Genomic DNA, 17644 nt, shown 5'->3' on the forward strand with positions numbered 1-17644 from the left:
GGCATGGTGGCGCATGCCTGTAGTCCCAGCTACTTGGGAGGCTGAGGCAGTAGATCACTTGAGCCCAGGAGTTTGAGGTTGCTGTGAGCTAGGCTGACGCCACGGCACTCACTCTAGCCCGGGCAACAAAGTGAGACTCTGTCTCAAAAAAAAAACAACTCTAAAGTCTTTCAGTTGGTACTTAGGGTTTCCCGTACGAGAAATCAAAGCCCCCTAGATTTCCATCTTTATGTACCAAAAGTGGTCCAATTCTTATAAACAGGTGCTTTGGGAAAACTGAACTAATCCCAAAAGAGATTTACCTTAATCACAAATTCTATTTACCCCATGGCTAAAAGTTTCATAGCAAGCTTTCAACTAATATCTATAGTTCATTTCAGAAAAATTGTATCCTATTCCATTTAAGAACCCCAACACTTAGGCTGGGCACGGTGGCTCACACCTATAATCCTAGGACACTCTGGGAGGCCGAGGTGGGTGGATCGCTCAAGGTCAGGAGTTCGAGACCAGCCTGAGCAAGAGCGAGACCCCCATCTCTAATAAAAATAGAAAGAAATTATCTGGCCAACTAAAAATATATAGAGAAAAAATTAGCCAGGCATGGTGGTGCATGCCTGTAGTCCCAGCTACTCGGGAGGCTGAGGCAGAAGGATTGCTTGAGCCCAGGATCAGAGGTTGCTGTGAGCTAGGCTGATGCCACAGCACTTACTCTAGCCCAGGCAACAGAGCGAGACTCTGTCTCAAAAAAAAAAAAAAAAAAAGAGCCCCAACACTTAAAACACTCAAACACACTTTGGAAATGTACTTAAAAGAAAACAAAAATGGCTAACAAAGAAATTTGAGCTAGAAGTAGGGCTACAAGGAAATATCCAAATTTGATGTTTCCTTGCCTCTAGGAGATAATTTACAATGTTCAAAACACTTTCATATACATTCTGTCATTTGACCCTCACAACCCTGCAGAGACGTCTCTCTTCCATCATAGTGGCATATACCTAATGGCTCAACTTGAAAGCCTACAACTTAGCAACGCTTCACTATCCTTTCCATAGATGGAATATAGTCATGGATAACTCTACTCAGCTGAGCAGCATAGAGCCCATCACCTCCCATCTCCCAAGAGGGATGTTCAAGCCAGACCCCACCATGGGGAATATCTTCCACAATTGTGCTTTGTGGTACTTACATACAGCTAACTATTCACAGGCATTTAGACCTTCATACATTGTCACCTACCAGGCCTTTCATGTTACTCCACAAGGAGAGAAGACTCTTCTTTGAACTCACTGCACCTGTTTACAGTTGTCCAGTAACATTTTTGCACCACCATCCTATGGAGCTTCTCATTTTTTTCCCACATCAATGTTCCCACATGAAAGAATGTGAAACTGTAAGTAACACACGTGAGGGCAGACAAAACAGCCTGGAGATAAAAATGACCCAGGTTTGAATCCTGGGTCCTCCTGTCTTGGCCGAGTGAGCACCCTAACCTTGGTTTCCTTTCAGGTGTGTGGAGGTCCTGCCTTCCTAAGGTTGCCAGAGGGCTAGAGGCAAGAGAACCTCCCGAGAGTGACAGGCACAGAGTGAGGCTGAACAACTGTGGCTCTGTGCTAATCTCCCTTTCTCCCAATGGGGAAACAAGCAGTATATTTTTTTTAAATATGAAGGTAAGACTGGACCTTTACCATCAGGAAGCCTACAACCCATCCACAAACCAAACAAGTAAACACCTTAATAATAAAAGTCAAAGAGAGAAAAACATAATGAATGTACAATGTGCTAGGGGTTCTACAAGGAAATAACCACTGAAACGCGGAAAGGAGGGAAATCAGAAAAATGTTCGTGTAAAAGCAATATTTATTTGAGGTAGGCCTTGAAGAACAATGAAAATTTCAGTGGTGGTGGAAGGGGAGAAAAGCCTCATTAGGGGAAAAATTGAAACAAAGTATGTGACACTCAGGGATGGGCAGGAGCTCAGTGTTATGAGCAGAGACGGGGAGGACAGCCGTGTCTGGAAAGCAAAGTTAGGGGCCAGATCACAGAGAATCTTGCAAGCTAAAAATAAAATGGGGACGGCACCACTCTCATTGTCCTTGCAGCACTATGGTGTTTTCGGCTGCAAGTAACAGAAAATGCCTGACTATAACTGTGACTTAAATTGTGGTCTTGGGCCAGGCACAGTAGCTCACGCCTGTAATCCCAGCACTCTGGGAGGCTGAAGCAGGAGGATCGCTCGAGCTCAGGAGTTTGACACCAGCCTGAGCAAGAGCGAGACCCCATCTCTATTTTAAATAAATAAATAAATAGTGGTCTCAAGCTTTTTTGATCATGCAGCCCAAAACTAAACATGTACCCCCCCAACATGTTATAAATTATACATAATTTATAATTAAAACAGTAGTTTTAAAATATGTGTATATACTAATGTAGTATGTACATTATAAAACATCCATTAAAAACTTTTTAAAGGATGAAAGTCAAACAGTATTTTTAAGTTAATTTTTATTAATAATACAAACCATATACAATTTTTATGCCAACTTGTCAAATCTGATTTAAAAGTCATTTTCTAACCTCACAACATTTACTTGTTCCTGTATACTTACTTCATTATCGTTACTCTACATTTTCTTTGTAAGAAAACTTTTCCAACCAGTTGCCCATTTTGTGGGGTCAGTTTAGTTAAAACTGGATATTATAATATATAAATTCATTGATATGGATAGAGTTCACCAAAAGTAAGAATGAGGGTACCACTGTTAATTCTAGTAGGTTGTACAATATCCACTGGCCCTCAGGTGACCTCCTATAACCTAAGTTGACAAGAGACTATATATACCAACTAGCATCAACCCAAGGCTTAATTTTTTTCTAACATTCTAATATTTTTTTCCCCTTCCATATTGGGTGATCTAGCACACTCTACTTTGGAGATCACTGTCTGAAACAATAATGAAAATGCTTTTTCTCACCCAAGAAGTTCTGAGTCACAGTGGTTGTAGGGCTGGTTAATTTAGCAGCTAAAAAAAGTCATTGTGGTCTTAGGCACCTCAATCTTTGCACTCTGTGCAACTTGTTCTCTTGTGCTGACCACCTTATGTTTCAAATACAGCAGGACCCAACAGGTATCACATACCTACTCGTTAACTAGTCATTGGCAACAGGTATGGTTATTACTAAAACTAATTTGGCTTAATCAAGATTCACTCCCTGGGGCAGGGGACACATCCAGCTTACCCTTAAATACATGGTCAATGGAAAACCAATCAAAAGCAGAATTATGGTACTAAGTACAGTTGGTCCTCTATACCTGGCCGCTGGTTCCATAACCACAGATTCAACCAACCAGGATTTGAAGATAAAAAACAATAAAAAAATAACAATACAACAATTAAAATAATAAAATAAAAAATAGAATATGACATTTACATTGTATTAGGTAATATAAGTAATCTAGAAATGATTTAAAATATACAGGAGCATTGGATAGGTTATATGCAAATACTACACTACTTTACACAAGGGACTTGAGTGTCTGAGCATTCTGGTATCCATGGGTGCCCTGGGACGAATTCCCCATAGGTACCAAGAGATGACTGTAATGTTATAAATTATTACAGCAATCCCCAATGAATCACATAACCACCAGAGCACGAGTGAGCCTCGACACAGGCAGAAGAACCATCCACACTGAGCCTGACTCCAATTTCTGAATCCCCAGCAAATAAAAAATTGTTGATTTAAGCCACAGGAAACAAGGGGGGCCAGAACCAAAAATGCTGTTGTATGAGCAACCAACCATCCCTGCCATAGCATTCTATATTGGTAGGATGGTGGAGGGGTGGGAAGAACCATACTGTTTCATTTCCACAGATTTTTAAAATTCAAACATCTAGTTCAGAGTCAGCAAGCACTCAATAAACATTAATAATTGATGTACTAATCCCAAGTAAATTTAGAACAAAGCATGGCAGAGAGAGGGAAGTATAATGGGTTACATGGGAATAATGACCAACTCTTAAGTTTTTAGCAGTAATTCAATACCCCCTTACGCAAGTGGCTGTGTGCATAGCAACTCAGAGCCTCACAGAATGTGGACAAGTCCATTGCTCTCAAGACTACAGGGGTACACATCACAAGAACATTATAAATGTTCACATCCTTTGCCATAGTGGCATGTTGCTATGACCAGCAATACCACTTCTGGAAACATACTGCATTGGCTAGCTCTTTTTGTTTACCCAGCTCCCTCCCCCCTCCATTAACAATAATCTCCTTCTTTGTGGGGTACTTTGTCTCCCCATAGTCCCATCTTACGGATCTCATCGTAACTCTCCTTTGGCGGGCATCAGGCCAATTTGGATTCTCTCCAAGGTTTTCCCAAATTGGAACTAAGATCAAAAAGGCAGTTTCTTGCTGTGAGGTTTTACATTTCCTCAAAAGCACGTGTACCATAGGATCCCATTTTTGCATGAGCATATATATAAATGCACCAGAAAGTCACAGCCAAGCATTTCTTAGAGACTTCTCCACCCTCCAGCCCCCACCTCCCACCCACAAAGGTAACAAGCAGCTGTTCAGGATAGGTGTGTAGCCCTAGGTGTGCTGGGGTGGAGCAGGGAAGGGGCTGAGTCACTGTGGCTCTAGGCTATGTGGCTGAACTTACTGGGTTCACATCTATCCACAACTGCAGCTAGAAGATTTTTACTAATAAATTCCTTCATGTTAGTGGCAAAATCTGTGCTAAAATCCAGGGTCTACGTCATCCCTCTGCAACATTTTTCTGGTCCTTGACACGCCTGCCTATGAAACTCTTCTTTCCAGAACATTCTCCTTTATCACACACATCTGCAAGAGCCCCTAAAGACAACACCTACCCTAGAAGGGCAACCTCCATCAGCAACAAAGCCAAACCAAACCACAAGAACCCCTTTCACTCTCCACAAGATAATGTTTCCTGAAAGCCGCCTTCATCAAAGGTCCATTCTCCTTATAACAAAAATACAACAGCCATTCTTGTACCTTGCTGCTCTCAATCCCTTTCCAGTACACTGATAACAAAGTCTCCCACCTTCATTAGCAAATACTGCTTCATGATGCTCCCTTCTCCTCTCCACCATGGAAATGGCAGCATTTTCAGACCCACCCCACCTCCTTCCCAGTAAGGGGAACCTATCAATGGGTTCTGAGTGATATAGCCTTTCTGAGGTTTCAACTCCACTGCCTAATATTTTGGAAAGACATTCCTCTGAGGACAAGTTTAAAAAGCTGAAGATACAAAGCTGCTCAGACATACAAGAGCTAGCACGTAATCTCATTGCAGAACCTGTTAAAGACATCCATACCAGCTTCCAGATGAATGTCAAGCTGCAGAGTGCTCCTAACTAGGCAAGCAGGACACAGTACAAACATTTCGAGACACAGTGAAAATGGGTCACTTGTAACCTACTACTTCTTTACCATTAAACCAATAGCATAAGGGAAGGATTTATTTAGCACGCAAAGTGCTGCAAAATCAGACTTATCCAGTCATCAGTAGAAAAAGCCCAAGAATGATGGCACCAGAAAAGGAATATTCATCTAGGCTTTGTAATCAGGCTGAGAGATACCAAGATGAAAGGCAAATGATATGTTCATTTCTTATTTTTAAAAAGAGGTACAGATTTGAGAAGTGATTTCCTTAAGAATGCTGTCTGGGTTACCAGTCTGGATTATAAATCACATTAGACCCTGAAGCCTACTTAATAAAAAGAAGTTGAAAACAAACAAATGATTAGTTTGAGGTATGTGACTTTCTGAAACTCTCTTAGGGAGAAAGTTTTATTACCATTCTTAGTGAACTGTTTTTAATCCCTGAGATCAAAGCATAGATATTAACCCTGGGGTTCTGAAGCCAAAATAACTCATAAATAAAATACTGTGAGAAATTGCCACATATTAACATTAGTCTGTATGTCAGGTTTCAGCCAATCCATAGTGACTCCGTGAATAAACAGAGGTATGGAGAAGGGAGTAGGGAGAATCAGAAGATATGGGTTCAAGTTCAACTCCACTATTTATGGATGACACCGGCCTAACTGATCTAACATCCCAGGCCTCAGTTAGGGTTCAGGGATAAAACATGCAAGTAAAACTGTTTATAAACCCCACAGCACTGGTCTATAAACCCCATAGCACTGTTCTAATATTACAGCACTGGCTCCAGATTTCCTACATTTCTCAAACTCCTGAAGAATCACAGAACTTTAGGGTTGCAAGGTAATCCCATTTTAGGGATGATAAGGACGAGAAACCAAGGACCAGAAAGACTTAAGAGCCCTGTACAGCAAACATTTTTGTAAAGGGGGGGGGGGCTGCGGTCCTAGTTTTTCCACTGAAAAATGCATTTTAAAAGACATTTCAAAACAAAGCTATTCTAGAGACTAAAACAAACCCCTCCTCTCCCCTTCGCAAAAACATATAAGCACGCTGCTTTATTTTGCTTCTGTAAATTTATTCCTGTAACTTAGAAGTTAAACTATTTATCAGAAAGATAAAAATAAAGCCATTTCTTTATCTATGAGACTCTCAACCCTATTCTCAACCCAAGGGAGACAAAATCTTCACCACTGGGTTAGAAATGTGTAACGGAAACATCAACATACCTACCATTATTAACCTCCACCTATGCTGGCAGGAGTCATTATAATATGGATTACAGCTCTAGCCCAGGATACTGGTTTTAACGTTCTCAGTGAGACAAAGAATTAATCGCCAACTCAGAAGAGAATGTTGCCTAAAAATGGACTATTTAATCAAGACAATGCCATTGTCTCTAAAATTGTGCCCTCAATCATCCAGTATCAAAAACCTACTATGGCACCAAATAAATTGTGTGTGGTTAAAGAGACAAAATGTTCTTTTTTCTACAGGCTGTTATGGGAAGCACAAAAAGGCTAACTATGAATCAGCTACATTTTAGCTCCACTATGGACATAAATTATGATAATTTGGACATTCTGGTGGTTAAACCAAGAAAGCAGGAAAATCACTGCCTCCAAGTTCCAGCAAAACTTGGAAACAAAAAAGCTTGGTGCCAAAAAGTTAAGTTTGTGGCACCACAATTGCAAGACTGGGTCATGAAAAGTGACCTTTAATTTATTTCTGGGCTTTCCTGCCTCCACTAAAATCACTGACACTATTTCCCATCCCTTATTGTCAAATCACAACAGTCCGGAAGCCTGGACCAAGTTCACTTGGCAGGTAACAACAATCTCCCCGAGGAGGAAGTCCTGAAGGATATCAGATACCATACTTAACTTTATTCCCACATACTTTTCATTTTAAAACCGCCAGGATGTATTTATGATGCTTTTTGACTGACATCCACCAAGCATTCTGGCTGACACAAACTGCAAAAACTGGTATACTCTAAGGAAGGTTCCTTGTGTGGTCGTTAAGCAGTTTAGATGAGTAAAACATTCAGACGCCTACTATAATGAACACCTCTCAGCCACTCATAAATTCTTTCACTTCCAGCAATCAAGAAGCAGCTGTTAAAATCCAGGAATCTTCCTAGTGGCAGATCTGAAATACCTCCAGGCTGGCCAGAGAAGCTTCACAACTGCTTCCTTTCCCCCCTCCCCTGTCCCAGGAGTGCCAACCTGGCAGGAAAAACAGATGACCCAGGAAGAAAAAAAAAAAAGTAGCGGATCTGGTGATGCAAACTCCTTTCATTTCCACTACAGAAATACCAACCCTCTGTGCCAACTAACCAGGTTTCTCCTTTCCTCTCTCACCCCCACCAAACATATATTAACTTCTGCAGTCTGGTGCGTCTGGCATTTCCAGAGCTAGGGATCTCAGAAGTCCAAAGCCCTTTCCTCAATGATTCTGAACCAGGAGCTTCTTTCTGCGCCAGAGTTTGGGGTCCATCCCACGCTGAGATTCAGCTTCCCTTTACTTTGTAACCCGCCGGGACGACGCTGCTCCCTCCCGAGGTCAAGTTCAAGATGAAGGTGCCCTCCTTACTTCCCCGAGTTGACTCCAGCAGGGAGAAGCGCCGAGAACAGTCCTATCACCTGAGGCACAGGGATCTGGGGCTGCCAAGAGCGGGCCGAAGCGGACAGGGAGAAGACTGTCGCCGAGCCCGGCGTCCTCCGCCCCTCGCCGCGGCGCCGCATTTCTACCTGGCCACCGCCGCATTTCCTCCCGGAGCCCTACACAATAAGTTAGTTTCGAGAACGCCGGTTCAGAGACCTTTCTGCCTGCAGACACGCTACACAATGCCTGGGGCTTCCTTCCCAGCCAGCCGTTCTGAAAAGCCGCTGCACCAAAGCCGGGAGCCCCCCCACAACCCCCAATGCTGCGCGTCCTCACCCCAAAGTCCTCCAGGGAGAACGTGCGCCCTGACACAGTCTCCCAAAAGCGACCAGTCTGCATCCAAGAACAAGGGGCAATCTTGACACAACTCTGGTTTTTCTCAGCTCCCCCCCCGCCCAAAGAAAAGTCCTCAATGTCTAATTCTAACTCATCCCGCTCCCCACCCAAAGAGCGTAGATACAGTAATGCAGTGTTCTGGGAAGCGAAGTAGACTTTCAGCCCAGACTGGGGCAATACGACTCCCACCCCCACCCTACCCCTCGCCGGCTTAAGTTCGCTCGGCAACTTCGAGACCCGCGCACTCCGACCCTCCGGGGGCGCCCGGGACCCCGCGGTGCCAGGCGCGCCTCTCCCCCGCCTCCCCCCGCCCCAGGTGCCCGGCGCAGCCCAGGCCCTCGCCAAGCCCGAGGGCTAGAGAGCAGGCGGGAAAGGCGGCGAGCAGGCGCGCCGGGCGGGGTGGTCCCCACGCTCCAGCGCGCCCCGCGTGTTCCCGGTTCCCCCTACCCCGGCTCCGCCGGAGATCGGCTAGGTCGGACGCAGAGGAAACGGCGCAGGGAAGGTGCGGACTCCCCAGGAACGCCGAGACCAAGGCCCGGAGCGCCCAACATGTCTGTGCCTGTGCCCGGAAAGCTCCCGAACGGGGGAGGGGGCGCCAGAAACTTTCCCACACGCCTTTCCCCTCTCCCCGGACACCCTCTCCTCCTCCCCGAGACCCTCTCCTCCTCCCCGCACCCCGGCAGCCGGCCCGGGCCCGGACGCCCGGAGGTCCGCGGCGGCGCCCAGGCGGCGGGAGTTACCTGCCGGGAAAGTTTCCAGCTCCTCTGCGCGGTTCCCCACCCCCAGGGCCCGGCCTCGGGGCGCGGCCGGCTCGGCGCTCCGCGGCTGCCTCTCCTCCCGCTCCCGAGGCGGCAGCCGCTCCCGCAGCTGCCACCGCGAGGGCTGCGCTCCGGCCCGTCCCCCCGCCTCACTCGGCCCACAGCCGGGCCTCATTGGCAGCGCGAGTCCCCGCCCTTGCGCGTGTTCCCGAAGGCACCTTCCTCTCGCGCGCCCGCCCGGCCGCGCCTCCCGCGCCCCTCCCGGCCCGCGGCTGCGGCAGCTCCGGGGACCCGCTGGGGCGCGGCGCGCGAACTTCCCGCGGGGCGCGGGGGCGGCGCCTCCCCGCCCCTCCTCTCGGGGCCCGGTCCCGGCGGGAGGCACCCCGCTTCCCGCGAGGGGGTGGTCCCCGGCCGCCGCGCCTGGACCCCTCCGGGACCGGAGTGACAGGGGTGATATAGTCTTTTTTGCAGCCTCTTGAAAATCAGTAAAGTGACCCTCCTCACTACTTTTTTAAAACAACCAAGGAGGACATATGGGAGCAATTAGCCGAGCTGGAGTTTCCGTGGATGCTTTGGGGTGGCTTGTGTGGCTTTCTTCGATTTTCTCTGCCTCAGTTAACTACACACACATACACAGAAATAAGAACACACTCAAACACGCTGACATTCTGGGGCCAGAAGGAGCTAAGGGAGAGGGAAGGTGTAAAAAAGCATCTCCCGGGCTGCGCCTTGTTCTTTCCTGAAAGCGAATTAGGGACATTCGGGGATAGTTGATTGCCTGGGCGTCCCTGGGCCCCGGGTCGGTAGCCTGCTCGGACCCCTCCCGGCTGGCCAGTGCTGTCTGCGCTACATCCACCGAGGGCCGGCGTCGCGCTGCTGCCGGGAGGAGGGAGGCATGGCGGGGAGGGGGGGAGAACACACAAAGATGCTATTATTAGGTCGGTTGGTGGCAGTAAATTAAACTCCTGAGTTCCCAAAATGTTTTGTTATTCCTCCGCAGAGCAAAAGCCACGTTAGGCCCTAGGGATTCGGGAATCCTGGGTTCTCCAGATCCTCTTAGGAGTCTCAGGCGGCCAAATCGGTCTAGGGGACTCAGCCCACTTCATGCCCGAAACCCTCTAGGCCAGCCTTCGTCAGGGAAGGATTAACTAGAACTGCTGCTGCCTTGTGTGGCCAGCGGGAATTGTGCACGGGTCACCCCATTGGTGTGTCTGGAGCAGAGAATACAGAAGTTGCTATAAATGGATTTATTGGCAACCCCTAACCTTGCTGTGGCAAACTTGCCTTTAAAGACAACCGTGTTTTAAACAAGTTTCCCCATAAAAACTTCAACCTCACGCAGAGCTTCCCAATATAAAGATGCCGGCAGGAGGGGTGTCCATATTTAAAGTTCTATGGAAAGGGACTGGAAGCAAAATGCCAATCTCTCTTCATAAATTAAAAATGACTGAAATCTGCTGGACATTTCACCCACAGTTTCAAAAGCCTGATTATTATTACTGTGTTGATATTTGAGCAGTAAACGTATCTATCAGCAGCCTTGAAATCTTCCTGAAACAAGGCAGGATATGAATATTTAAAATAAAATACAAACGTATTAAGCCAGAAAAGCTATTGACTTCTTTCGCCGTTCTGAAATGTCTCATTGCTGAAAAATATGGCAATATGTTTTATTTTATTAATTTCTCTTGAAATGCGTAAAAGTTACCAATCTTTCAACAGCAAATGAAAAAGCCAGACTGCAACCTTAATGATAAAAGAATCACACAAACAAAAGACAAAAACTCCATGGTAGTCTAACTAATCTGAAATAGTAACATACAAGAAACAGTCCTAAGGAAATTCAAGGGTGAGGAAAAAAAAAGGAAGGCTTCCAGTAAGGCCAGTTTTGGGAGAAAAAATTATGAAAATTTTCTAAGCATCTTAATATGTGAAGTATTAGCTAAGCACAAGTTCAAAACTGAATTTTAATACTTTTTTTTTTAAAAATCTACTTTTCCCTTAAAAAATAAAAATGCTTTTAGTTAGTTGTTTGGTGATGGTTTGTTTGTATTTTAACGGGGACGAGAGAGCAGTTTCCTGCTCCAGACTTTGTTATAATGAGTGAAATGTGTAATGGTTGAAATTTATCATTTGTCGCACATTCTTCTGTCTTTGCCTCTTCTCAGCTATATTTCCAAATTTTTGATGAAATTGCTTAGTTAAATTGGGCTTTGAAGGCAATGATTTTTTTTCCCTCTACCCTCAAAACTCCCTAAGTAGCAAGTAGAAAATCACGTAAATACGTTAATTACTGTCATCAACTTTAAATTATTTTTAGTTGAAAAAGTTTTGTCTTTATAGTTTCAGAAGTCACAGTCACTAAAGAAGTAACTTCATCACTGCCTAGTTAGGAGTGTTTAACATTCTAAACAGGCATACAGCTAGCAATCTGAAATTTGCACACAGAAGGGCCCTGTCTCCCCTTCTTCCTGTAGTGTTTATATAATCCAAACTACATATGTTATATGCACAATCTGATCTCCAGCTTTAAACAGCTAACATTACGTAGAGTATGTTGTACTAAGAACATCAAAGCTGTCTTAAGCTGTGGGTGAGAATGGTACATTTTATAAAAGACAAGGCCAAAAACACAGAGCAAAAAAAATCCAAGGGTAAGGAAAAAAAACGGAGCCTTCCATTAAGAGCAGTTTCACAAGAAAAAAAATATGAAAATTTTCTAAGCATCTTAATATGTGAAGCATTAGCTGAGCAAAAGTTCAAAAAATGAATTTTAATACTTTTTTTAAAAATCTACTTTTCCCTTAAAAAATAACAGTGCTTTTAGTTAGTTCTTTGGTGATGGTTTGTTTGTATTTTTATGGGGAGGAGAGAGCAAGAATAGCTCCTGCTTTTCTGGAGTATCTCTGCTCATCCCATTCAGTTTAAAAAGCTCATTCATCACATTTCTGTTGATACCAACTGGAAAAAAACTAAAAGAGAAATATATATCACATGAATATTATATGCTGCACACATTCACCAAACATACATACGATATATTGTATTCCATTTTTAAATCTTCTGTCAGTTTGCCAGCAATGTAGCTTTTCTCAGCAGAATGAAAGAAAACAACAAATAATAAACTGGTTATTTTACCATACAATTTACTGCCCAGGGCAATAGACTGAGGAAGGCATGAGAAAACAATGTGCCTTGTGAGTGTTAGTAAGCTTTTTTCCCTTGCTCAGATTCATAAGTATTTTTATTTTAAATCAAGCCTAAGTTAGGATCATAGCCAGTATTTATTATGGTATGTGTAGTATAGAATACATAGTGAGAAGTGAAATGTTTAAAACAGTATAGTAATTACATACAAAAACTGAGACAGGACTGAAAAAAGAAATGTAAGGCAATTTTTAAGGCAACATTTAAGGAAATCCAGACAAAACGATTCAGCACACAAACACTTTTTTCCTTCTTTGGGGTGTTTTTTAATGTTTACAGAATTCATTCTTCTTTGGTCCATTCGTTCTTCCTCTCCCTTTTAACATTTTGGGAAAGAAAAGAATTTTTGAAGACATAGGGAATAATAAAATACATTGGGTGTAGTTAGAAATCAGCTGGGAAAAGCAATGAAATTACATACCCCCACACTGTCCCTGCATGTGTAATGATCCGTGGTCACACACGTGTACCAACACCATGGTCAGATGTGGGCTAACGGCAGACATTCATCCAGGGATATGGAAAGCCGTAACTGTACACTGTTAGCCAGGCAGTTAAATTAAAGGAGTCATGGGACATATAAACCCCTTCACAGGTCTAGCACATGGCCTGCCAATATTGTAGAAACTCATCCAATACAGGTTAGGCAGTTAATTATTTAAACCAACAAGGAGTCCACTGAGGGAAGAAGCAGGAAGATAGATTCTGAGGTTCACATTTCCTTATAAGAATATGGGAATATCTAAAGTCCTGGGAGAAGCTGGTTTAAGATGGCATGCCATCTGACTAATATTTTCAATATAGATTTAGCCCAATCTTATGATGGTAGAAGTGTCCTATAGGGGGAAACAGGAATGTCCCTTGTTCAGAAAGGATAAGGTAACGCAATCTGGTAGTAATCCCTTTGAGAAATGTCAGTGAGTCTTGTTCAGATAGTTTAAAAAGAAATGTGTTGTTAACTTTGCGTACAACAGATGCATTTCAATATTCTCCACCTTGGGAGTGTCACTTCCCTCTCTTCAGCAAGTTGTGCAAGAAACGGCACTGGCAATGAAGTCATAACATCTAGAAGCCAGTTCTGACTTTGTCACTTATTGTTTGTGATTGCTGGCAATTCATTTAGTCGTTTTGAGCCTCAGGTTCCCAATCTATGAAGTGAGGAGGATATATGGAATCCCAGCCTCACAGGTTTGTTGGGAAGATTAAATGAAGAAAGGTGAAAACCACATAATAAATTGGAAAATGCTCTACTAAAGTTCATTTTTATTTAAAAGACAATAAACTATTTTTCTTGGAACCACTTAGGTTTGAATAGCAACCTAAAGGTTCTACCAGAGCAGTCCAGAATGCCTACATTTGCACTCTTGAGGAAGAGTGATTTCAAGATGATTTAGTGGTAGGTAATAACTCCAATTAAGCTCTCAGAGACTCATCTGGGGGTAAATTGGCAGTTCTTGTCTCAAACAGTAGCAGTCACAAGAGCAATTTACAGAGATATATTTTTGTCCTGTGTTAGTGTTAAAGAGAAAAAATTATAGTATGTATACAATACAGGCATATCTCACTATGCAAACCAACATATGGAAATTCTTAATTACATAATATATTAATTGTAAAGGAAATATTTCCTTTAAAAATTTTTTACTGAGATTCTTTGCAAGTGCCACTACAATCTTATTTATATTATTAATTAGTGACAATCTTTTCAATTCTGTGAAATAGCACTGATAAACACTAATGAAATTATAAACTTGAACCCTTACAAATATTTTTCTCAATCCAAATGCTAATCAGAACTGCTTTGCAGTTGCATGTTTATTTGAAGAAATGCAAATGAGAGAACAGCACTTATCAAAAGATTTGGTTTAAAGGGAGTGAGGGGGTGAGAGGGACATAAATATGGAGAGCCTAGCCAAAACAGAGACTTTGGTTTTGTTTAAAAATCAGTCTGCGGCTTCTCCCTCAATGACCAGACAACCTAATCCAGAAATGGATAAGGAATATATTCCTTTTTGTTAATTTATTTAAATATGGAATACTTCACAAATTTGTGTGTCATCCTTGCAGAAGGGCCATGCTAATCTTCTCTGTATCATTCCAATTTTAGTATATGTGCTGCAGAAGCGAGTGCTATATGGATATTTTTGATGATGAAAATAATCAATTTGATAGAACTGGAGAGGTTTGTCCAAGAAAGGGCCACTTAGAATAGACCACAATAACTTTCAAGTCAAAAGGTGCATAGAACAGGATTCATGCATTTAGAAAACTATTTTTTAAACTAGTTTTGGGATTTTAATACAATAATTAGAAATTCTGTCTATCTAACAGTCTGTTAAAGATCCGAACATTTTAGATTTAGGGCAGAAACTATTTAAATATAAATCTTTGCTCCTCTATATCTTTTTTGAGTCTCGTGTCTAAATGTTTCAATGGCTTTAGCGGGAGTCATGTCTGCCTGAGAGAAAATAGGGCACTGTGTAATTATCAGGAGAAATTAAACTACTAAGCTTCATTAGAGAAGTCACCCCTTACCTACAGCATTTGCTCTAAAAGCCAGATACTTAGTAAAGATTTATTTGAGTACTTAGTGAGCTGTAGCTAAAGCCCTGTTACCTTTCAGTGATTTCAAAGCTCTTCCTAAAACTCCTTTTGCTTTCACAGCTAATCTATTGCCTCTCAACTCTTCAAGGTTTTCAGTGCCTTTGAAAAGACCACCTGAAGGGAAAGAGATTACCGATACAATTACAATAGAAACAGGTTAAAACAAGATGTCAGGAACCCAAAATAAGACAGCAATCACTGAGGGTTAAAATTAGATGGTGTCATCTTAGATTCTTCATCTTCTTTCTAAATCGCCATGCCCCCATCCTACCTGCAGTATTCAACCAGAATGTCAGAGGCCTAAATCTTGTTGGAGGAAGAATTGGTACCTGCAATCAGAAAAAAAAAAAAAAGGTATAACATAATATTTATTTGAGAAGGTATATTTAACTTATTCAAAATCAGGTGGCACGTGGAGAAATTAGATCATTTATATGTTGCTAGTGGTAGTATAAAATAATATAGCCTCTCTGGGAAATGGTTTAGGAGTTTTGTTAAAAAAAAAAAAAAAAAAAAAACATTAAGCATGAAACTACCAGATGACCCAGCAATTGCACTCCTGGGCATTTATCCTTGAAAAAACCCAGATGCCCTTCAACAGATGAATGAGGTCAAACAAACTGTGACACATCCATACCGTGGAATACTACTGAGCAATAAAAAGGAATGAACTGTTGATGTGTACAACTCATATGCATCTCCAGGGATTATACTGAATGAAAAAAGCTAATTCCAAAAGGTTACATACTGTATGATCCGTTTAAAAAACTTTCTTGAAATGGGGGAAAATTATAGAAATGGAAGACAGATTAGTGGTTGCCGGGAGTCGTGGCTATAAAAGGGCAACAGGAAGGATCCTTACAGTGAGGGAAACGTTTCTTGACTGTACACCTGTCAATATCCTTGTGATAGTATACTATACTTTTGCAAGATGTTACCATTTGGGATAAACTGGGTAAAAGGTATGGGAGCTCTCTATATTATTTCTTATAATTGCATGTACATCCATAATAATCTTAAAATAGGCCGGGCGCGGTGGCTCACGCCTGTAATCCTAGCCCTCTGGGAGGCCGAGGCGGGTGGATTGCTTGAGCTCAGGAGTTTGAGACCAGCCTGAGCAAGAGCGAGACCCCGTCTCTACTAAAAAAAATAGAAAGAAATTATCTGGCCAACTAAAATATATATATAGAAAAAAAAATTAGCCAAGCATGGTGGCGCATGCCTGTAGTCCCAGCTACTCGGGAGGCTGAGGCAGTAGGATCGTTTAAGCCCAGGAGTTTGAGGTTGCTGTGAGCTAGGCTGATGCCACGGCACCCACTCTAGCCCAGGCAACAGAGTGAGACTCTGTCTCAAAAAAAAAAAAAAATCTTAAAATAAAAAGTTTAGTTTAAAAAAATCAGATTAAAAAAAACACTCAGCAAGCTGGAAGCCAAAATAATAATAGGAAAAATTGACTTGAAAAAAAGTACTGTGTATCATCACTTAGAATGACAAATATATTAAAAGCAAGATTGTCTCCAGATATTGATTAAAACATAACATCCAGAGGCCCTTGAGAAGAATGGAGATCTATACAATAAATAATGCTGATGACCAAATGGCAGAGTAGCTTAAAAGCTGATCATAGTCTGACAACTTTTTTCCACTAGAATGTGATCTCCATAAGGATAAGGAATATGTTGCATGATTTAATAAATATAAACTGTGCATTTTTTCCCAATTATCTATTGCCATGTAATGAAACACCCCAAACTCAGGGACTTCATGCAATAATGATAATTTATTTTGCTCACAAATCTAGGGTTTGACTGGGCTCAGCTAGGCAGTTTTCACTCAGGGTCCCTCATGAAGTTGCAGTCAGAATATGGCTGGGGTGGGGTCTTGTGCCTGGACTAGGAAGACTCAAGCAGCTGGGAGCCAGAGTTGCTGGGGCTCATTGGGTATCTCTCTATCTATCTGTCTCCAGGTGGTTTCTCCTCATGGTGGTTTCAACATAGTCAAATCTTTTACATGGCAGCTGAGGGCTCCCAGACTGAGTTCCCAAGAACAGCAGCAAAAGCTGCATGGCCCTTAACTGCAGACTTCTCAACTGAAGAAAAAGAACCAAAGAAGAAAAGAAAAAAAAAAGCTGCATGGCCTTTTCCAACCTAGACTGGAAGTCACATGGCATCCTTTAATGCTCTTGCTGAGCGTTGCCCTGGTGTAATAAAAAGACCTTGTGCTTTAGAAATGGACGGACTTGCACTCACAGCCCAGCTCTCCCTCTCCTAGCTATGAGCCCGTGGCAAAGTAATTTAACCTCTTTGCAACCCAAGGTGAATCTTAATAGTTGGCACCAGACTTCCCGCCCCCCAGAAGGTAAAGGTGTTTTTACTGGGAAAACATTTATTGGGGTAGAAGGTGAGAGTTAAGTGGCAAAGTATTAGAGACAAGGGCCAAACTGCTCTGCCTGTGACAAGGAGAATTTGTAAGGAGAGGAAGTAAGGGGAAACTGCAAAATAGCAGAAGGTAGGAGGCTATGTGTACAAAGGACATTTCCCTTCCCCTGAAGTGTGGTGGCTAAAGGACATTTTAAGAATCAGAGTGTCTATTATTAAGTTTAAAGTTGTTGGTGGTAATGTGCTGTTTCTCTGTGTCCTTCTGTGCCCTTCTCCCTC

General features: G+C 42.7%; 1 protein-coding gene and 1 non-coding gene across 2 annotated transcripts in view; both read right to left on the reverse strand.

The window, feature by feature from the left end:
- TANC1 (tetratricopeptide repeat, ankyrin repeat and coiled-coil containing 1) overlaps positions 1-9305 on the reverse strand; it is a 224407-nt gene extending 215102 nt beyond the window's left edge. Inside the window, exon 1 of the mRNA XM_045560314.1 lies at positions 9159-9305. The gene's annotated coding sequence lies outside the window, so the exon portion shown is untranslated. The remainder of the gene's footprint in view (positions 1-9158) is intronic.
- A 5102-nt stretch (positions 9306-14407) lies between these two features.
- On the reverse strand, positions 14408-14514 carry LOC123644192. The gene has a single exon (XR_006737019.1). It is a non-coding gene; the product is annotated as a U6 spliceosomal RNA (small nuclear RNA).
- Between the last annotated feature and the right edge of the window lie 3130 nt (positions 14515-17644).

This window comes from Lemur catta, chromosome 8 (genome assembly GCF_020740605.2).
Source record: "Lemur catta isolate mLemCat1 chromosome 8, mLemCat1.pri, whole genome shotgun sequence".
In the NCBI taxonomy this organism is placed as follows: Eukaryota; Metazoa; Chordata; class Mammalia; order Primates; family Lemuridae; genus Lemur; species Lemur catta.